Here is a 22,168-nt window from a genome sequence, read left to right on the forward strand (position 1 = left end):
GGGGCGGTGCCACGCTGGGGGAGGCGGTGACACGCTGGAGGGGGGCGGTGACACGCTGAGGGGGCGGTGCCACGCTGGGGGGGGCGGTGCCACGCCGGGGGGGGGCGTTGCCTGCGTTGTCACCTCACTCTCAGCTTTCCATTGGGTTTTATTCCCCTCCAAGACAACACGTTGAGTTCTGAGCAGCTGAGGAGCCCTGGGGAACACCTGTACAGAAATGTTCCTCCAAGAGCTGTCAGAAAAACGTTCGTTCCGCCAGCAGGCAGCTCTGGCTTCAGAGCAAAAGCCTTCTGTGATCATTCTGTTTAGCTCAGCACCAGCTGCAGCCGTCGGTATTACCAAACTACACAGTAATGGCCTCCTCCCGGTGCCCTCCCGGTCCCAACAGTTTCCCCCCACCAAAGGACTGGCAGAGAACTGGAAGCGACTGGGAAGCAGATCCGGGCTAGGGCGCAGGCGCCGGATCCATAGCGACGCTCGAGTCAAGCTCTCCGCTCTCCCCCTAAGAATTTTCGAGCATTCAGCGCAGTTAGGCTGCAGAAATTAGCTCCCCCGGGGCGGCACACGCCGCGGCACGGCTGCACTGCCGGCCGTTACACACCGGGTGGCAGCATTGAGCTCCCCCGGGGCGACACACGCCACGGCACGGCTGCACTGCCGGCCGTTACACACCGGGTGGCAGCACTGAGCACCTCCCTGGGCGTGGGCAGCAGCCGGGCCCCCACGTGGGTTTTATTTTCCAATGCTAAAAGCCTTTTAGAAGCAGAGAGGGCAGACAGGGGTCGTTTCCAAAGCTTTCTTACGCACCAGTCACTCCAAGCCCTCCCTCTCCAGCTGCAAACCAGAGGTTTGCCTCCGCCTCGCCTCACCCCAGTACTTACACTTTTAAAGATAGTGTGGTGCCCTCGGAGAATTTTCAGCACTTTAGGGGGGGGGCCCCCAGCCCTCGCTCACCTGCTCCTCTGCTGCAGCAGCCCCCTGCCCCACGTGGCAGAACCAGCCCACCCACAATCCCCCCACTCCCTTTGATTCGCCCCCAGAAAGGCACAAAATAAAGCAAACTGCCCAGCCAGCACCTCCTGCCTTTCACAGCAAGGACTGAACATTGCAGCTTTGGCCAAGACTATCAGCCCAAAGGAAGGCCTGGCCCCTGAGGAGCTAAATGCAAGTGAACTGTCTGACACCACCACAGTCCTGTGAATGTTGCAAAGCAGTAGTGCATGCAGTATAATAATTCGAAAGTTAAGGGCTGCTCAAGCTTTACACAAAGTATCCTATTCAGTTTTGGGTTCCACTTAACACAAAGTACAAGTATAAAAGGTCAGAGGGAAAGCCAACTCTACCTCTGAACTACAGCAAGAAATACTGGAATCAAGGGGCCCTTTCTTCTGCTACTAATAGATGAAGAGAACATGAAAACTGATGGGCTAAACCAACAGGGCAAGATTAGAATAACTAGTAGAGAGAACGGAAGATACAAAGCTTCAACTACATCTGTTTAGCAACGACTCCTACCAGATAACTTCCATGCCATAACTTTACTGAATTCAAACAAGCCAGCTGGCGAAGCGTCTCGCTTACAGGCGGCCGACGAGGACACGCGCAGAAGGAAGAGGCGAGGGAACAAGTCCTGAGCTTTGCTGCAGGCTGTCCTGCGGCTTCCCCTACCGACTCTTTCCCGTACACCACCGCAGAATGAGTTGGGTGAATTTTGTCTCAAACCCATTAAACCCTTTGGTGGTTTCAGCTTCCCGAGGATGTGTCGGCACAAGTCCTTGTCGGGGCACCGCAAACAGGGAGAGACAAAGCTCCGAGATCCAGGAAGAGGACGGCTGAGCAGACACTTCTAAAAGAGAGAAACTTCATCAGCTGAACCTCACACTTCTCCCAGCTTTGCAACAGCAAAGAACTTTGTGAACAACACAGTGGTGCTCCTAAGGAGGTCACCAGCTTGCAAGTTACAGGAGAAATAAAAACCTTTTTATTACAGAAGCACTGGCAAAAATTTACGGACAGGAACAGCAGACGAGGAAATTCTGCAATTGAGCTAACGATAGACATCAGGCCTAGGATCTGGCTACCCTGACAAAGGATGCCAACAGGACAGAGTGAGGCCTCAGCAGCACTCCCAAAAAGCCCCACAGAGAGCCACAGGCTCTGGCCCGTGCCCCACCTACGGGTCGGCCCTCCTGGCAGCAGCGCAACACCACCTCTTCAGGAGCCCAGGGACTGACCTCAGCCCCCTAAGGGCCAGGCAAGGTTGGTTCCTGTCAGCTGCCTAAAGCAGCCTCCCCAGCCCTGCTTACAGGGACCTTGGGCTGCTGCTGGGGACAGAAGGGGGAATGGAGGGCTCCACAACTCGTCACACAGACCCCGAGTACAGGGCTGTTAAGCTGACAGGGTGCCAAGGGAACAGGCTGCCATGAAGGCAGAGACCCAGGCCCTGAACTACAGGGTGGGTCACCTTGCCGCAGCAACACGACCCAGCGGCTTCGCTGTGTCCGACGAATAAAAGGAGGAAGTTCCACAGGAACAGAAGGGAAAACCTTTTCACTGTGTGTGCCAGAGCCCTGGAGCAGGCTGCCCAGAGAGTTAGTGGAGTCTCTGGAGACATTCAAAACCTGCCCCAGGTGATCCTGCACTGGCACAGGGGTTGGACCGGATGCTATTTTGGGGTCCCTTCCAACCCCTAACACTCAGTGATTCTGTGATTAGCTATGCTGGTGACAGAGTCTCACTGAGTGGTCTTTAAAATGTTTTTCTTTTCTTTCAGCCTAGGAGTTTCATATTTAAATAGACCTTCTGCTCTGTCTTCCCCCTTCCTTCTTCCATCTTGCGTCTAAAAACTAGGAGAGCTCGATGAGGTGTATCCTGGGCGTCCCAACGTAACACATCTCAATTGCATACATGGATTTTGTAATCTTTTGCCCCATTGCTTGCACAGGGTGGATTAAGTTCATTACTTAGAGCTTGTCAGGACAGCTGTTGAAGTGTCCTGTGCAATGCAGGAGGAGTTGAATCCCATAGGAAACCACATTACTGTGCTTTGTCAGCCTGGTTATGGTCAGAAACCTCCTTCATTTTTTTTTCTCTTAAACAGATATATCACATGAGTCCCCAGAATTAATTTGCCTCTTCTCATAATTATTTCTTTAAAACTGTCTTAGAAGTGTCACTGTCCTTCCCTCTCCCTCTCTCTAGATACTGGCCTCCTGAGCCCATGGCAGACTTGCACAGAGCTACTGCGAGCACCACTCTGCACGGCCTCTGGGGGGCTTTCAAGCACAGGCACCCCTGGAGAATCCAAACCTAACCTTGCAGCTGGCCTTAGAGCTCCTCTTTGGAAAACTGTCGCTGCCAGGGCCCACAAACCCAACATCCTCTGTCAGCAACCTGGATGTAAGAGCTGAAAAGTGTCAACAGAAATTGTACTTGGACAGCTCAGGAAGATCCTTCAATGAAAGAGCTGGCTCCTCCTGAAGGGCAAGTATGAATGGAGCTCTCAAAGTACCACACTTCAGAGCCTCCTGCTTGCTAGCACTAAGACAATTGTTCATGTAGAACGACTGGCCACTCACTTCAACAAACCCCACAGAACTGGCTCCTATCAACTCTCCAGAAGACACTGCTGCACTAGCTTGGCTGCCTGACCGGCTCAGTTCAGGTGGCTTAGGATCTCACAGAGGGTACCACAAGAACTGAGGGGACTGCAGTCTTTGCAGCTTCAGCTTTCCTTCTCTGCTACTTCTTTTTTCAGATGGATTTTTTTTCAAAGGGACTGCTGGACAGCAGAACAGGATGGATGGCCAGGCCCCAAGAGCGGTGGGGAACAGAGTTAAACCCAGCCGGTGGCCGGCCGGGCACAAGTGGTGTTCCCCAGGACACCCCTTGTGAGAGAGTGAGTCCAGAGAAGGGCCACAAAGCTGGTGAGGGGTCTGGATAACAAGTCTTATGAGGAGTGGCTGAAGGAACTGGGACTGTTTAATCTGCAGAAGAGGAAGCTAAGGGAATTATGGTGTGGTCTGGCTTCAGCTCTCAACTACTTCCACGTTGAACAAGGACAGCTTGTACTCACAGAAGGCACTGGCTGCTTGGGTTCAAGGTTCCTGTAGAGCTCAGGTCTCTGAGACTTCTGAACAGCTGTGCTTAGCCCAAAATCAGACAGTTTCACATCACCCTGGGAAAAAAAAAAATCCAAGAAAAGAATTCAGAAAGATTGTGCTTGAGCAAAAGAAAAGGTTTAACCGCTGCACAGCCTCCTGAGCCCATGGCAGGCTTGCAGAGCTACTGTGAGCACCACTCTGCGCGGCCTCTGGGGGGTTTCAAGCACAGGCACTCCAGGAGACTGCAGGCACTCCACAGAGACTCCAAAACCTCACTGAGAACCCCCCAACTCCTTCAGGACCCCCACAGATTCCCCAACTTAGATGCCCACAAAACCCCTTTGGAGGCACCCAAACCCCCCATCTGATACGCCCAGCTCCGTTTTAGGTACCCCCAGACGCTTCTAATGTCCCCAGACCCGCTGGTGGACCAGCCCAGAACCCCCTGACACTATCCCAGACCCTTTCAGGGGGCTCCACACCCCTTCTAGATGCCCACAAAACCCCTTCACACGCCAAAAGAAACCTTTACCTGCCTCCAAACCCCATTTGGGGCCCACTCAGACCCCTTAGCAGCGGGTGGCAGCAACCAAGTCTGTTGCTCTCACCAATTAAACCCTTTGGTGCTCTCAGCTCTCTGACCCTGTGTCAGTGCAAGTCCTTGTCGGCCGGTACCTTTGTCCTGATCCAGGCGGAGAGAGAACTGCCAGGAACACAGCTTCGCCGCTCCGCTTGCGGCACGCCTGCTGCCGAGGGCAGCCTCGTCCGCAGCCTGCCCGAGAGGAACACGGCCCCCGGGGCCGGGGGACAAACAAAAGCCTTCCACAAAGGAAACAAGGGAAGTCTCTTGGCCACTCTTCACGTGCCGAGTGCGATTGTCATGTGGAACACACCGCGGCATCTGGAACGAGTTTAAGTCCAGGTCTATGGCAGCACAGAGGTTCCTGGAATATCCCGGTACATCGATCCACAGGAGGTTGTCTTTCGGTCCCCAGTCTGATGCTTTGCAGCACAGCCATCACATCATTTCTCTCGAGTGCTTTGAACTGACAATTCATACAGGAGAATAAACCCAAACAGGAGTAAGCAGGTTGGAAAAGAACTTTGATCATCACCGGGCCCAGCAAGAGGACACAGTCTCAGGCTGCACCAGGGGAGGTTTAGGCTAGAGGTTAGGAAGAGGTTCTGCACAGAGAGAGTGATGGCCCATTGGAATGGGCTGCCCAGGGAGGTGGTGGAGTCACCATCTTTGGAGGTGTTCAGGAGGAGACTGGATAGGGTGCTTGGTTGCATGGTTTAGTTGATTAGGTGGTGTTGGATGATAGGTTGGACACGATGATCTTGAAGGTCTCTTCCAACTCGGTCTGGTCTATTCTTTTCTATTCCGTTCCATTCCATACCATTCCATTCCAACACCATCTAATCAACTAAACCATGGCACTGAGTGCCTCATCCAGTCTCTTTCTAAACACTTCCAGTGATGGTGACTCCCTGGGCACCACCTCACTGAGCAGCACATTCCAAAGGCCAATCTCTCTTTCAACCTGCTCTATTCTATTCTATGAAGACCTTCTTCCTAACATCCAGCCTAAACCTCCCCTGGCACAGCTTGAGACTGTGTCCTCTTGCTCTGGTGCTGCTTGCCTGGGAGAAGAGACCAACCCCCACCTGGCTACAACCAGAACTGAGGGGACTGCAGTCTTTGCAGCTTCAGCTTTCCTTCTCTGCTACTTCTTTTTTCAGATGGATTTTTTTTCAAAGGGACTGCTGGACAGCAGAACAGGATGGATGGCCAGGCCCCAAGAGCGGTGGGGAACAGAGTTAAACCCAGCCGGTGGCCGGCCGGGCACAAGTGGTGTTCCCCAGGACACCCCTTGTGAGAGAGTGAGTCCAGAGAAGGGCCACAAAGCTGGTGAGGGGTCTGGATAACAAGTCTTATGAGGAGTGGCTGAGGGAACTGGGACTGTTTAATCTGCAGAAGAGGAAGCTGAGGGAATTATGGTGTGGTCTGGCTTCAGCTCTCAACTACTTCCACGTTGAGCAAGGACAGCTTGTACTCACAGAAGGCACTGGCTGCTTGGGTTCAAGGTTCCTGCAGAGCTCAGGCTATCTCTCTCCATTAGTGAGGTCGTCCTGTCACCTAGGCAGAGAGATGAAAATGCAGCTATGAAATTAGACCACTGGAATCGTGAGAGTCGTTCTGTGTGCGACTCCAGGAGAATCCAAACCTAACCTTGGAGCTGCCCTGAAGAGCTCCTCTTTGGAAAGCTCTCGCTGCCGGGCCCCACAAACCCCACACCCTCTGTCAGCAAACCGGATGTACGAGCTGAAGGGTGTCGACAGAAACTGTACATGGACAGCTCAGGAAGATCCTGCCAGTCCCAGCACACCAGACCTGGAATGATCAAAGAAAGTCCGTTAACATCTCTCTGTGTGTCTGCTCATAGCTTGACGAGAACCCCCCAACTCCTTCAGGACCCCCCCAGATTCCCCAACTTAGATGCCCACAAAACCCCTTTGGAGGCACCCAAACCCCCCATCTCATACGCCCAGCTCCATTTTAGGTACCCCCAGACGCTTCTAATGTCCCCAGACCCGCTGGTAGACCAGCCCAGAACCCCCTGACACTATCCCAGACCCTTTCAGGGGGCTCCACACCCCTTCTAGATGCCCACAAAACCCCTTCACACGCCAAAAGAAACCTTTACCTGCCTCCAAACCCCATTTGGGGGCCACTCAGACCCCTTAGCAGCGGGTGGCAGCAACCAAGTCTGTTGCTCTCACCAATGAAACCAGGATGTTAGGAAGAAGGTCTTCATAGAATAGAATAGAGCAGGTTGAAAGAGAGATTGGCCTTTGGAATGTGCTGCCCAGGGAGGTGGTGGAGTCACCATCACTGGGAGTGTTTAGAAAGAGACTGGATGAGGCACTCAGTGCCATGGTTTAGTTGATTGGAATGGGATGGAATGGACCAGGTTGGAAGAGACCTTCAAGATCATCGTGTCCAAGCTATCATCCAACACCACCTAATCAACTAAACCATGCAACCAAGCACCCTATCCAGTCTCCTCCTGAACACCTCCAAAGATGGTGACTCCACCACCTCCCTGGGCAGCCCATTCCAATGGGCAATCACTCTCTCTGTGCAGAACCTCTTCCTAACCTCTAGCCTAAACCTCCCCTGGCACAGCTTGAGACTGTGTCCTCTTGTTCTGGTGCTGCTTGCCTGGAAGAAGAGACCAACCCCCACCTGGCTACAACCTCCCTTCAGGGAGTCGTAGAAAGCAAGAAGGTCTCCCCTGAGCCTCCTCTTCTCCAGGCTAAGCAACCCCAGCTCCCTCAGCCTCTCCTCACAGGCCTGTGCTCCAAACCCCTCCCCAGCTTTGTTGCCCTTCTCCGGACACCTTCCAGCAACTCAACGTCTTGCTTAAACGGAGGGGCCCAGAACTGGACACGGGACTCAAGGTGTGCCCTAACCAGTGCCAAGTGCAGGGGCAGAATGACCTCCCTGCTCCTGCTGGCCACTCTGATCCTGATATTGGCCAGGTTGCCAGTGGCCTTCTTGGCCACCCGTGCACGCTGCTGGTCACGACCAGAAGACAGGGATCGGAAGAGTCTTTGGCCAAGCTGTAAGCCTCTTCCTAACATCCAGCCTAAACCTCCCCTGGCACAGCTTGAGACTGTGTCCTCTTGTTCTGGTGCTGCTTGCCTGGGAGAAGAGACCAACCCCCACCCGGCTACAACCAGAACTGAGGGGACTGCAATCTTTGCAGCTTCAGCTTTCCTTCTCTGCTACTTCTTTTTTCAGATGGATTTTTTTTCCATAGCGACCACCGGGACGCTGCCCCCCTGGCGCGAGCAGAGCCGGGCTAGGGCGCAGGCGCCGGATCCATAGCGACCACCGGGACGCTGCCCCTGTGGCGCCAGCAGAGCCGGGCTAGGGCGCAGGCGCCGGATCCATAGCGACACTCGAGTCAAGCTCTCCGCTCTCCGCTCTTCCCTTAAGAATTTTCGAGCATTCGGCGCAGTTAGGCTGCAGAAATTAGCTCCCACGGGGCGGCACACGCCGCGGCACGGCTGCACTGCGGCCCTTACACACAGGGTTGAGCACTGAGCTCCCACGGGGCGCTATACGCCGCGGTACGGCTGCACTGCCGGCCATTACACACCGGGTGGCAGCATTGAGCTCCCCCGGGGCGGCACACGCCGCGGCACGGCTGCACTGCCGGCCATTACACACAGGGTGGCAGCATTGAGCTCCCACGGGGCCTCTGGGTACGGTTGAGGCAGCAGCCGCCACCCCCGCAGAGCCCCACCGGTCAAGCCCGGACACGCCCCCCCCCCCCCCCCCCCCCCAAAAGCCCCGCGCTGCCCCGCCGGTGGCCACCCCCCCAAGCCCCGCGCACCTCCAGCGGCTGCTATAGAGAAACCCCACAAAGCAGCAGAGACTGGCACTGACCTGGGACACAGCAGAAGAGCTGCAACCTCTACCAGCCACAACCCTGAAAGCATCTGGCGCCATGTTGTTCAGGGCGGTGCCATGCTGGGGGGTGGGGTTCAGGCTGGGGGGCGGTGACACGCTGAAGGGGGGCGGTGCCACGCTGGGCGGGGGCGGTGCCACGCTGGGGGGGCGGTGCCACGCTGGGGGGGGCGGTGCCACGCTGGGGGGGCGGTGCCACGCTGGGGGGGCGGTGCCACGCTGGGGGGGCGGTGCCACGCTGGGGGGGCGGTGCCACGCTGGGGGGGCGGTGCCACGCTGGGGGGGCGGTGCCACGCTGGGGGGGGCGGTGACACGCTGCGAGGGGCGGTGACACGCTGGGGGGGCGGTGCCACGCTGGGGGGGCGGTGCCACGCTGGGGGAGGCGGTGACACGCTGGAGGGGGGCGGTGACACGCTGGAGGGGGGCGGTGACACGCTGGAGGGGGGCGGTGACACGCTGGAGGGGGGCGGTGACACGCTGGAGGGGGGCGGTGACACGCTGGAGGGGGGCGGTGACACGCTGGAGGGGGGCGGTGACACGCTGGAGGGGGGCGGTGACACGCTGGAGGGGGGCGGTGACACGCTGGAGGGGGGCGGTGACACGCTGGAGGGGGGGCGGTGACACGCTGGAGGGGGGCGGTGACACGCTGGAGGGGGGCGGTGACACGCTGGAGGGGGGCGGTGACACGCTGGAGGGGGGCGGTGACACGCTGGAGGGGGGGCGGTGACACGCTGGAGGGGGGCGGTGACACGCTGGAGGGGGGCGGTGACACGCTGGAGGGGGGCGGTGACACGCTGGAGGGGGGGCGGTGACACGCTGGAGGGGGGCGGTGACACGCTGGAGGGGGGCGGTGACACGCTGGAGGGGGGCGGTGACACGCTGGAGGGGGGCGGTGACACGCTGGAGGGGGGGCGGTGACACGCTGGAGGGGGGGGCGGTGACACGCTGGGGGGGGCGGTGACACGCTGGGGGGGCGGTGACACGCTGGGGGGGCGGTGACACGCTCGGGGGGGCGGTGACACGCTGGGGGGGCGGTGACACGCTGGGGGGGGCGGTGACACGCTGGGGGGGGCGGTGACACGCTGGGGGGGGGCGGTGACACGCTGGGGGGGGCGGTGACACGCTGGGGGGGCGGTGACACGCTGGGGGAGGCGGTGACACGCTGGAGGGGGGCGGTGACACGCTGGAGGGGGGGCGGTGACACGCTGGAGGGGGGGCGGTGACACGCTGAGGGGGCGGTGCCACGCTGGGGGGGGCGTTGCCTGCGTTGTCACCTCACTCTCAGCTTTCCATTGGGTTTTATTCCCCTCCAAGACAACACGTTGAGTTCTGAGCAGCTGAGGAGCCCTGGGGAACACCTGTACAGAAATGTTCCTCCAAGAGCTGTCAGAAAAACGTTCGTTCCGCCAGCAGGCAGCTCTGGCTTCAGAGCAAAAGCCTTCTGTGATCATTCTGTTTAGCTCAGCACCAGCTGCAGCCGTCGGTATTACCAAACTACACAGTAATGGCCTCCTCCCGGTGCCCTCCCGGTCCCAACAGTTTCCCCCCACCAAAGGACTGGCAGAGAACTGGAAGCGACTGGGAAGCAGATCCGGGCTAGGGCGCAGGCGCCGGATCCATAGCGACGCTCGAGTCAAGCTCTCCGCTCTCCCCCTAAGAATTTTCGAGCATTCAGCGCAGTTAGGCTGCAGAAATTAGCTCCCCCGGGGCGGCACACGCCGCGGCACGGCTGCACTGCCGGCCGTTACACACCGGGTGGCAGCATTGAGCTCCCCCGGGGCGACACACGCCACGGCACGGCTGCACTGCCGGCCGTTACACACCGGGTGGCAGCACTGAGCACCTCCCTGGGCGTGGGCAGCAGCCGGGCCCCCACGTGGGTTTTATTTTCCAATGCTAAAAGCCTTTTAGAAGCAGAGAGGGCAGACAGGGGTCGTTTCCAAAGCTTTCTTACGCACCAGTCACTCCAAGCCCTCCCTCTCCAGCTGCAAACCAGAGGTTTGCCTCCGCCTCGCCTCACCCCAGTACTTACACTTTTAAAGATAGTGTGGTGCCCTCGGAGAATTTTCAGCACTTTAGGGGGGGGCCCCCAGCCCTCGCTCACCTGCTCCTCTGCTGCAGCAGCCCCCTGCCCCACGTGGCAGAACCAGCCCACCCACAATCCCCCCACTCCCTTTGATTCGCCCCCAGAAAGGCACAAAATAAAGCAAACTGCCCAGCCAGCACCTCCTGCCTTTCACAGCAAGGACTGAACATTGCAGCTTTGGCCAAGACTATCAGCCCAAAGGAAGGCCTGGCCCCTGAGGAGCTAAATGCAAGTGAACTGTCTGACACCACCACAGTCCTGTGAATGTTGCAAAGCAGTAGTGCATGCAGTATAATAATTCGAAAGTTAAGGGCTGCTCAAGCTTTACACAAAGTATCCTATTCAGTTTTGGGTTCCACTTAACACAAAGTACAAGTATAAAAGGTCAGAGGGAAAGCCAACTCTACCTCTGAACTACAGCAAGAAATACTGGAATCAAGGGGCCCTTTCTTCTGCTACTAATAGATGAAGAGAACATGAAAACTGATGGGCTAAACCAACAGGGCAAGATTAGAATAACTAGTAGAGAGAACGGAAGATACAAAGCTTCAACTGCATCTGTTTAGCAACGACTCCTACCAGATAACTTCCATGCCATAACTTTGCTGAATTCAAACAAGCCAGCTGGTGAAGCGTCTCGCTTACAGGCGGCCAACGAGGAGACGTGCAGAAGGCAGAGGCGAGGGAGCAAGTCCTGAGCTTTGCTGCAGGCTGTCCTGCGGCTTCCCCTACTGACTCTTTCCCGTACACCACCGCAGAATGAGTTGGGTGAATTTTGTCTCAAACCGGCTCCTAAGACAACCTCCGCTTTTTCCCTGGGTGCCTACGTGGGTGTCGCTTCATCTTTCCCTCACGCTCGGTACGGCATTCGGGTGCAGAGCAAGGCTCCGGACAGCCAAACCAAACTCCTGTGCTGAAGAAAAGGAAGCGGAAACACAGGCTGAGCCCCTGAGCTCTAAACATTCACTGAGCCCCAGGAAATGCCTGTACATGCTGGCTGCTGCCGCCTCCTCGTTGCCCCGGGCCTGCTCATTGGAGGCTGCCTGGCAAAAGCACCTGCCCCCCCTTTCCTCGGCGTTCTTTGAATACCCAGGTTGGAAACCTAAGAGGTAGCGCACTAATTGGAAAGCATGTTCCAGCGGGCGTGGCTGGAGGCTGGGCGCTGATGTCTTCCTGCCCTGCCAACTTAGCATGATGAACCAAAGCTCTTCAGCTTTTTCTAGGGGTGGAAACACAACAGGACAAACTTTGTTTCTCAGGTAACAAGGCACAAAACTCATTAAGGGGTTTCTAGGCCAGAATCAACACCTACCCCTAACCTGAAACCCTTCTGGTTGCTTCTGCCTGTCAGCACAGCAGCTCTGCGTCTCTCTGGGAGAGATTCCAATGGCTCAGGAGCAGATGATGTTTCCCACTGGAACGATCCCACTCTTAGTCACGCAGCAAAGATCCCCTCTATGCTGGAAATACATATTCTAATAGGGTAACCCATGGTGAAGAGGAAACACTGCCATTTGGCAATGTTGATTTACCTTCTGGGATTTACTACCCCAAAACCACCTTGCAGTTGGTGCATTTCTTGCTGGCAATCAAGCAATCTCTTCCATCTGTTGCTCTCATTGTTTTGTTTCAGCTTTCTGAGCCTGTGTCGGTACAAGTCCTTCTCAGGGCACCGCAAACAGAGACAGACAAAGCTTCCTTTTCTCCAATAGTTCCAGGAAGATTTCCGGCACTCCTAGGCGAGCACTGACAGAGTGACGGCTGTGAGGGGACATCAGCCTGGCACTGGAGCTGGGCATTCTGAGCAGATGAGGAACCCTGGGCAACACCTACAGAGAAATCTTGGTTTCTCTGCAGAGAAGCACTGGCCTTAGAGACAAAGCTGTCTTTGATCTGGGCACCAGCTGCAGCTCTCAGCAGTGCCCAGCTGCAGAGCAATGGCCTGCACCTTCATCCTGATCCAGGTGGAGAGAGAACTGCCAGGAGCACAACTTCTCTGCTCCGGTTGCAGCATCCCCAGGGGCCGAGCGCAGCCTTGCTGTTAGTGAGGAACACAGCCCCTGTGAGAAGCTCCTGGGGTCAGGGGACAAACAAGAGGTTTTCCACACTGGAAACAAGGGAAGTCTCTTTGCCACCCCCGTTATACCCATCAGAGGACTTCTGCTTGCTTACCTACCTGCTCCGTTGGAGTCTACACTGGCAGAAGTTTCAGCTCCTCGGTAAAAGCGTGGACAGAGCAATTTCCTTTTCAGCCTTTCCTTCCTGACTGACAGAGATCAAACCCTACCTGGAGCCCACACAAGCCAAGCAGGAGATCCCCTGCTAGGCTGGCAGGGCGAGGCTGTACCGTCGCAGCAGCCGTAGCCCTTGTGCCGACACAACAGGGACTCCATAGCCCCCCATAGCCATCCTGCTGCCCTCCTCGAGCCCCGCCCCCTTCCATAGCCATCCTATTGTCGCCCTCCAGCCCCGCCTCCAGTCCTCCTGCCCCGCCTCCTGCAACCTCCCTCAGCCCTTTCCCCGCCCCCTCCCATAGCCATCCTATTGCACTCAAGCCCCGCCCCCTTGTGACGCACGGCGCTTCCCCACCCCCTCCCATAGCCATCCTATTGCCCTCAAATTCCCCTTTCATACCCCCAAGCCCACTTCAGATGACAGCAGACCCTCCTTAACAGGCCCCCAGCGCTCAGCAGGTCCGGTGCTGCTGTGCCTCGGGAGCAGATCAGCTGGTCTCCCTGCAGAGCTTTTTCCAGTCAATGAAAAACCAGCACACCACACACACACACGAAAGACAATCCACTGTTTTAATTGAGAGACAGTTGCTATTTCTGTTTCAAACCACACCCCACACCCCCCCGTGGCTCTGCTCAGGATGTGCTTTTCTCCTCTAGAAGCCTTTCTACAGAACAGAGGGGGGTCACGTCAAGGCCTTTCTGCACACAAATCACTGCCCTTCTGCAATCTCTCAATAAGCAGCACCGCTGTTCCTCTGCTGAACACCTCACACTCACTCTTACACTTTCCCGGGGCTTTCCCTCCCCTCCAAGAACGTCCTGGCATTTCAAACATTTGGCATTTCAGGTCTGCAAGCAGCCTTTGTGGGAGGCTGCCCTCACCCCTCCCTCACTGCTCCTCTGCTGTATCCTCGCCCACCCCCCTGTGGCATCACAGAAGGAAAGACAGCCGAGCGGCTACGCTCCTGTTCTTTTTATCACCCCGAGCCAGGGACAGCCTTCTGGGCAAGGTTTGCAGCTTCAGCACACAGCTGAGCTTTGCTCTCACCCATTAAACCCTTTGGTGGTTTCAGCTTCCCGAGGATGTGTCGGCACAAGTCCTTGTCGGGGCACCGCAAACAGGGAGAGACAAAGCTCCGAGATCCAGGAAGAGGACGGCTGAGCAGACACCCCTAAAGAGAGAAACTTCATCAGCTGAACCTCACACTTCTCCCAGCTTTGCAACAGCAAAGAACTTTGTGAACAACACAGTGGTGCTCCTAAGGAGGTCACCAGCTTGCAAGTTACAGGAGAAATAAAAACCTTTTTATTACAGAAGCACTGGCAAAAATTTACGGACAGGAACAGCAGACGAGGAAATTCTGCAATTGAGCTAACGATAGACATCAGGCCTAGGATCTGGCTACCCTGACAAAGGATGCCAACAGGACAGAGTGAGGCCTCAGCATCACTCCCAAAAAGCCCCACAGAGAGCCACAGGCTCTGGCCCGTGCCCCACCTACGGGCCGGCCCTCCTGGCAGCAGCGCAACACCACCTCTTCAGGAGCCCAGGGACTGACCTCAGCCCCCTAAGGGCCAGGCAAGGTTGGTTCCTGTTAGCTGCCTAAAGCAGCCTCCCCAGCCCTGCTTACAGGGACCTTGGGCTGCTGCTGGGGACAGAAGGGGGATGGAGGGCTCCACAACTCGTCACACAGACCCCAAGTACAGGGCTGTTAAGCTGACAGGGTGCCAAGGGAACAGGCTGCCATGAAGGCACAGACCCAGGCCCTGAACTACAGGGTGGGTCACCTTGCCGCAGCAACACGACCCAGCGGCTTCGCTGTGTCCGACGAATAAAAGGAGGAAGTTCCACAGGAACAGAAGGGAAAACCTTTTCACTGTGTGTGCCAGAGCCCTGGAGCAGGCTGCCCAGAGAGTTAGTGGAGTCTCTGGAGACATTCAAAACCTGCCCCAGGTGATCCTGCACTGGCACAGGGGTTGGACCGGATGCTATTTTGGGGTCCCTTCCAACCCCTAACACTCAGTGATTCTGTGATTAGCTATGCTGGTGACAGAGTCTCACTGAGTGCTCTTTAAAATGTTTTTCTTTTCTTTCAGCCTAGGAGTTTCATATTTAAATAGACCTTCTGCTCTGTCTTCACCCTTCCTTCTTCCATCTTGCGTCTAAACACTAGGAGAGCTCGATGAGGTGTATCCTGGGCGTCCCAACGTAACACATCTCAACTGCATACATGGATTTTGTAATCTTTTGCCCCATTGCTCGCACAGGGTGGATTAAGTTCATTACTTATAGCTCGTCAGGACAGCTGTTGAAGTGTCCTGTGCAATGCAGGAGGAGTTGAATCCCATAGGAAACCACATTACTGTGCTTTGTCAGTCTGGTTATGGTCAGAAACCTCCTTCATTTTTTTTTCTCTTAAACAGATATATCACATGAGTCCCCAGAATTAATTTGCCTCTTCTCATAATTATTTCTTTAAAACTGTCTTAGAAGTGTCTCTGTCCTTCCCTCTCCCTCTCTCTAGATACTGGCCTCCTGAGCCCATGGCAGACTTGCACAGAGCTACTGCGAGCACCACTCTGCACGGCCCTCTGGGGGGCTTTCAAGCACAGGCACCCCAGGAGAATCCAAACCTAACCTTGCAGCTGGCCTTAGAGCTCCTCTTTGGAAAACTGTCGCTGCCAGGGCCCACAAACCAACGTCCTCTGTCGGCAAACCGGATGTAAGGGCTGAAAAGTGTCAACAGAAATTGTACTTGGACAGCTCAGGAAGATCCTTCAATGAAAGAGCTGGCTCCTCCTGAAGGGCAAGTATGAATGGAGCTCTCAAAGTACCACACTTCAGAGCCTCCTACTTGCAAGCACTAAGACAATTGTTCATGTAGAATGACTGGCCACTCACTTCAACAAACCCCACAGAACTGGCTCCTATCAGCTCTCCAGAAGACACTGCTGCACTAGCTTGGCTGCCTGACCGGCTCAGTTCAGGTGGCTTAGGATCTCACAGAGGGTACCACAAGAACTGAGGGGACTGCAGTCTTTGCAGCTTCAGCTTTCCTTCTCTGCTACTTCTTTTTTCAGATGGATTTTTTTTCAAAGGGACTGCTGGACAGCAGAACAGGATGGATGGCCAGGCCCCAAGAGCGGTGGGGAACAGAGTTAAACCCAGCCGGTGGCCGGCCGGGCACAAGTGGTGTTCCCCAGGACACCCCTTGTGAGAGAGTGAGTCCAGAGAAGGGCCACAAAGCTGGTGAGGGGTCTGGATAACAAGCCTTATGAGGAGTGGCTGAAGGAACTGGGACTGTTTAATCTGCAGAAGAGGAAGCTGAGGGAATTAAGGTATGGTCTGGCTTCAGCTCTCAACTAGTTCCACGTTGAGCAAGGACAGCTTGTACTCACAGAAGGCACTGGCTGCTTGGGTTCAAGGTTCCTGCAGAGCTCAGGCTATCTCTCTTCATTAGTGAGGTCGTCCTGTCACCTAGGCAGAGAGAAGAAAATGCAGCTATGAAATTAGACCACTGGAATCGTGAGACTCGTTCTGTGTGCGACTCCAGGAGAATCCAAACCTAACCTTGGAGCTGCCCTGAAGAGCTCCTCTTTGGAAAAGTCTCGCTGCCGGGCCCCACAAACCCCACACCCTCTGTCAGCAAACCGGATGTACGAGCTGAAGAGTGTCGACAGAAACTGCACGTGGACAGCTCAGGAAGATCCTGCCAGTCCCAGCATACCAGACCTGGAATGATCAAAGAAAGTCCCTTAACAACTGTCTGTGTGTCTGCTCATAGCTTGAGGAGAACCCCCCAACTCCTTCAGGACCCCCCCAGATTGCCCAACTTAGATGCCCACAAAACCCCTTTGGAGGCACCCAAACCCCCCATCTGATACGCCCAGCTCCGTTTTAGGTACCCCCAGACGCTTCTAATGTCCCCAGACCCGCTGGTGGACCAGCCCAGAACCCCATAACACTATCACAGACCCTTCAAGGGGGCTCCACACCCCTTCTAGATGCCCACAAAACCCCTTCACATGACAAAAGAAACCTTTACCTGCCTCCAAACCCCATTTGGGGGCCACTCAGACCCCTTAGCAGCGGGTGGCAGCAACCAAGTCCGTTGCTCTCACCAATTAAACCTGGATGTTAGGAAGAAGGTCTTCATAGAATAGAATAGAGCAGGGTGAAAGAGAGATTGGCCTTTGGAATGTGCTGCCCAGGGAGGTGGTAGAGTCACCATCACTGGAAGTGTTTAGAAAGAGACTGGATGAGGCACTCAGTGCCGTGGTTTAGTTGATTAGATGGTGATGGAATGGAATGGACCGGACCAGGTTGGAAGAGACCTTCAAGATCATCGTGTCCAACCTATCATCCAACACCACCTAATCAACTAAACCATGCAACCAAGCACCCTATCCAGTCGCCTCCTGAACACCTCCAAAGATGGTGACTCCACCACCTCCCTGGGCAGCACATTCCAATGGGCAATCACTCTCTCTGTGCAGAACCTCTTCCTAACCTCTAGCCTAAACCTCCCCTGGCACAGCTTGAGACTGTGTCCTCTTGTTCTGGTGCTGCTTGCCTGGAAGAAGAGACCAACCCCCACCTGGCTACAACCTCCCTTCAGGGAGTCGTAGAAAGCAAGAAGGTCTCCCCTGAGCCTCCTCTTCTCCAGGCTAAGCAACCCCAGCTCCCTCAGCCTCTCCTCACAGGCCTGTGCTCCAAACCCCTCCCCAGCTTTGTTGCCCTTCTCCGGACACCTTCCAGCAACTCAACGTCTTGCTTAAACGGAGGGGCCCAGAACTGGACACGGGACTCAAGGTGTGCCCTAACCAGTGCCAAGTGCAGGGGCAGAATGACCTCCCTGCTCCTGCTGGCCACTCTGATCCTGATATTGGCCAGGTTGCCAGTGGCCTTCTTGGCCACCCGTGCACGCTGCTGGTCACGACCAGAAGACAGGGATCAGAAGAGTCTTTGGCCAAGCTGTAAACCTCTTCCTAACATTCAGCCTAAACCTCCCCTGGCACAGCTTGAGACTGTGTCCTCTTGTTCTGGCGCTGCTTGCCTGGGAGAAGAGACCAACCCCCACCCGGCTACAACCAGAACTGAGAGGACTGCAGTCTTTGCAGCTTCAACTTTCCTTCTCTGCTACTTCTTTTTTCAGATGGATTTTTTTTCAAAGGGACTGCTGGACAGCAGAACAGGATGGATGGCTGGGCCCCAAGAGCGGTGGGGAACAGAGTTAAACCCAGCCGGTGGCCGGCCGGGCACAAGTGGTGTTCCCCAGGACACCCCTTGTGAGAGAGTGAGTCCAGAGAAGGGCCACAAAGCTGGTGAGGGGTCTGGATAACAAGTCTTATGAGGAGTGGCTGAAGGAACTGGGACTGTTTAATCTGCAGAAGAGGAAGCTGAGGGAATTAAGGTGTGGTCTGGCTTCAGCTCTCAACTACTTCCACGTTGAACAAGGACAGCTTGTACTCACAGAAGGCACTGGCTGCTTGGGTTCAAGGTTCCTGCAGAGCTCAGGCTATCTCTCTTCATTAGTGAGGTCGTCCTCTCACCTAGGCAGAGAGAAGAAAATGCAGCTATGAAATTAGACCACTGGAATCGTGAGACTCGTTCTGTGTGAGACTCCAGGAGAATCCAAACCTAACCTTGGAGCTGCCCTGAAGAGCTCCTCATAGCTTGAGGAGTACCAGAGCAGGAACAATTCCCAAAAGGTTTTCACTGCATTCCTAGGGCACTTGAAGGATTGCCCTGGCTGTAGTTAATACCTAGAAATTCCCCTCAAAATCTTTGCAGCACAGCAAGGAAATTGAGGGATGGGAAGGCAATATGTACTTACACGTTAGGCAAGAATTGGCTTTGCAAACTAATCTCTCTAACTGTTGGATATGCACTGAACTTCCTCGAGGCCAAATGAGGACCCCTTTATTTGGGGAAGCCTCAATGAATTGGACTTGGGGGGCATCAGACTGGGTGACTACATCTGAGAGTAACTTCCACAAGTGTCAGCATGGGAAAGATAGCTCAGAAAGCCTGGGTCCAAAGTTTGCCTTAAGAAAATATAGTATAGGAATATACTGTTGGCTGTGAGAAAGGGGGGAATTGATGAACAGAAAAGTCTCATTAACAGAATCACAGAGTTGATAAGAATTTTCCGCTTGTTAGCTGAAATGCTGGAACGCAGGGAGGGGGAGAGGGGCTGGCAGACAGCCTTTTGATAGAGAAGGAATAACAGGATTTGTCAGTGATTCACTTCTGTTAGTCTTGGACAAGATGCTCTTTTGGATAAGATAAAGGACACCTGCATGATATGTGTACTTCTGCTCTTTTAGATAGATAAGCTTTGTATAGATAGGCAGCATCTGGACCTCTGTCATTATAGACAGATAACTTTTTGTATAAAAGTTTGCCCAAACCTCTCTGAAGACACACAGCTCTTTTGAAATGATCCTACCTGTGTCAGGCGCCAGAATAGAAGCACGATACAAGAGACTTACTGAGTCTCTTGTGTGTCTTTCTCTAAGTCATTATCAACGCTGTTTGCAGCACAAACCCAAACCCAAACCCACCCCGAGACACCCCCAGCTCCCACGGGAGCCTGCAGAGACCTCCCAAAGGGTCCGTCGGAGGTGCCCAGCTGCCTCTCCACGACCCTTGACCCTTTCAGATGGCCCCACCAGAACTTTACATATCCCCAGACCCTTTTAGGTGTCCCCAAGACCTCCTCCGTCACCCCCAAAAGCCCTGCCGATGGCCCCAGACCACCTTCAGACGCCGGAAGGAACACACCTGGGAGTCCCGGGCCAGCAGCGACACCGGGACCGGACCCGCTGCGGCGCAGGCGCCGTATCCATAGGGACCACCGGGACGCTGCCCCCCTGGCGCGAGCAGAGCCGGGCCAGGGCGCAGGCGCCGGATCCATAGCGACGCTCGAGTCAAGCTCTCCGCTCTTCCCCTAAGAATTTTCGAGCATTCAGCGCAGTTAGGCTGCAGAAATTAGCTCCCCCGGGGCGGCACACGCCGCGGCACGGCTGCACTGCAGGCCGTTACACACCGGGTGGCAGCACTGAGCTCCCCCGGGGCGGCACACGCCGCGGCACGGCTGCACTGCCGGCCATTACACACAGGGTGGCAGCATTGAGCTCCCACGGGGCCTCTGGGTACGGTTGAAGCAGCAGCCGCCACCCCCGCAGAGCCCCACCGGCCAAGCCCGGACACGCCCCCCTCCCCCCCCCAAAAGCCCCGCGCTGCCCCGCCGGTGGCCACCCCCCCAAGCCCCGGGCAGCTCCAGCGGCTGCTATAGAGAAACCCCACAAAGCAGCAGAGACTGGCACTGACCTGGGACACAGCAGAAGAGCTCCAACCTCTAACAGCCACAACCCTGCACTGAGCCATTTTAAAGCATCTGGCGCCATGTTGTTGAGGGCGGTGCCATGCTGGGGGGTGGGGTTCAGGCTGGGGGGCGGTGCCACGCTGGTGGGGGCGTTGCCACGCAGGAGGGGGGCGGTGCCACGCAGGAGGGGGGCGGTGCCACGCTGTGGGGGGCGGTGCCACGCGGGGGGGGCGGTGCCACGCTGGGGGGGCGGTGCCACGCGGGGGGGGCGGTGCCACGCGGGGGGGCGGTGCCACGCTGGAGGGGGGCGGTGCCACGCTGGAGGGGGGCGGTGCCACGCTGGGGGGGCGGTGCCACGTTGGAGGGGGGCGGTGCCACGTTGGAGGGGGGCGGTGCCACGCTGGAGGGGGGCGGTGCCACGCTGGAGGGGGGCGGTGACACGCTGGAGGGGGGCGGTGCCACGCTGGAGGGGGGCGGTGACACGCTGTGGGGGCGGTGCCACACTGTGGGGGCGGTGCCACGCTGGGGGGGCGGTGACAGGCGGGGGGGGGCGGTGACAGGCGGGGGGGGGCGGTGACAGGCGGGGGGGGGCGGTGACAGGCGGGGGGGGGCGGTGACACGCGGGGGGGGCGGTGCCACGCTGGAGGGGGGCGGTGCCACGTTGGAGGGGGGGCGGTGCCACGCTGGGGGGGGCGGTGACACGCGGGGGGGCGGTGACACGCTGGAGGGGGGCGGTGCCACATTGGAGGGGGACGGTGACACGCTGGGGGGGCGGTGCCACGCGGGGGGGGCGGTGCCACGCTGGAGGGGGGCGGTGCCACGCTGGAGGGGGGCGGTGCCACGCTGGAGGGGGGCGGTGCCACGCTGGAGGGGGGCGGTGCCACGCTGGAGGGGGGCGGTGCCACGCTGAGGGGGCGGCGCCACGCTGGGGGAGGCGGTGCCTGCGTTGTCACCTCACGCTCAGCTTTCCATGGGTTTTATTCCCCTCCGAGGCAACACGTTGAGTTCTGAGCAGCTGAGGAGCCCTGGGGAACACCTGTACAGAAATGTTCCTCCAAGAGCTGTCAGAAAAACGTTCGTTCCGCCAGCAGGCAGCTCTGGCTTCAGAGCAAAAGCCTTCTGTGATCATTCTGTTTAGCTCAGCACCAGCTGCAGCCGTCGGTATTACCAAACTACACAGTAATGGCCTCCTCCCGGTGCCCTCCCGGTCCCAACAGTTTCCCCCCACCAAAGGACTGGCAGAGAACTGGAAGCGACTGGGAAGAAACTGGGAGGGACTGGGAGGGCACGAGGTGGAATCTGGGAGGGAAGGAGGAGGAAACTGTCAGAGACTGAAAGAAAACTGGGAGGAAACTGGTAGAGACTAAGAGGTAGTGGAGGCTCAAGTGGGAGGCACTGGGGAGAACTGTGAGAGAGCTCCGAGGGAACTGGAAGGGACTGGGAACAACTGGGAAAAAAGTCCCAAAGAGGAACCTAAATGGGCCCAAATGGCCCCAAAGTAAACAGAGCCCAAACTGGGGCGATCTGGACCAGTGGAGCCAGTGGAAGCACTTCCCACCTAAACTGCACTGACCAAAGAGAGCGCGGCTCTGCTTTCCCACTCCGGGAAATCTGCCACGCTGCAAGATGAGAAGGAGACTGGGAGGGATTGAGCTTCTCCAGCATGGAGGCGAGCGTCCTTCTGTCTCGCGCTTCAGGCTGTTTACTGCAGTCAGCTCTTCTTTATCATCAGACCGTTCTTCCGTCGTCAGCAGCCTGTTGTTCTTTCCTGTCCTGAAACCTTCCATAGATACTTTCTGCTTTCCTCCAGGCAGAGTCCAAGGGCATGAGATTGAACACATGCAAGTGCCAGGTTCTACACATTACCACAACAACCCCAGGCATTGCTACAGGCTGGGGTCAGACTAGCTGGAGAGGAACCAGGCAGAAAGGGA

The 22,168-nt window shown here is 56.5% G+C and overlaps 2 long non-coding RNA genes across 4 annotated transcripts; both read right to left on the minus strand.

The window, feature by feature from the left end:
* Positions 1-1,125: 1,125 nt before the first annotated feature.
* LOC137454505 (uncharacterized) lies at positions 1,126-20,282 on the minus strand. 3 transcript variants are annotated; one of them, XR_010990614.1, is made up of 9 exons: positions 20,240-20,282; positions 18,378-18,456; positions 16,475-16,636; positions 16,303-16,381; positions 6,337-6,498; positions 6,165-6,243; positions 4,779-5,149; positions 4,076-4,177; positions 1,126-1,846 (listed from the first exon to the last, which is right to left on the minus strand). It is a non-coding gene; the product is annotated as an uncharacterized lncRNA (long non-coding RNA). The 3 variants fall into 3 exon arrangements; XR_010990613.1 differs by lacking the exon at positions 20,240-20,282 and adding an exon at positions 19,691-19,764; XR_010990615.1 differs by lacking the exons at positions 16,475-16,636; positions 20,240-20,282 and adding an exon at positions 19,691-19,764 and having other exon boundaries at positions 1,131-1,846.
* Positions 13,457-15,675, minus strand: LOC137454506 (uncharacterized). Its single transcript, XR_010990616.1, has 2 exons — positions 15,543-15,675; positions 13,457-14,075 (listed from the first exon to the last, which is right to left on the minus strand). It is a non-coding gene; the product is annotated as an uncharacterized lncRNA (long non-coding RNA).
* Positions 20,283-22,168: the final 1,886 nt, after the last annotated feature.

Source organism: Melanerpes formicivorus, unplaced genomic scaffold (genome assembly GCF_026170545.1).
Source record: "Melanerpes formicivorus ecotype bairdi unplaced genomic scaffold, bMelFor1.0.p_v2 SCAF_81, whole genome shotgun sequence".
NCBI lineage: Eukaryota > Metazoa > Chordata > Aves > Piciformes > Picidae > Melanerpes > Melanerpes formicivorus.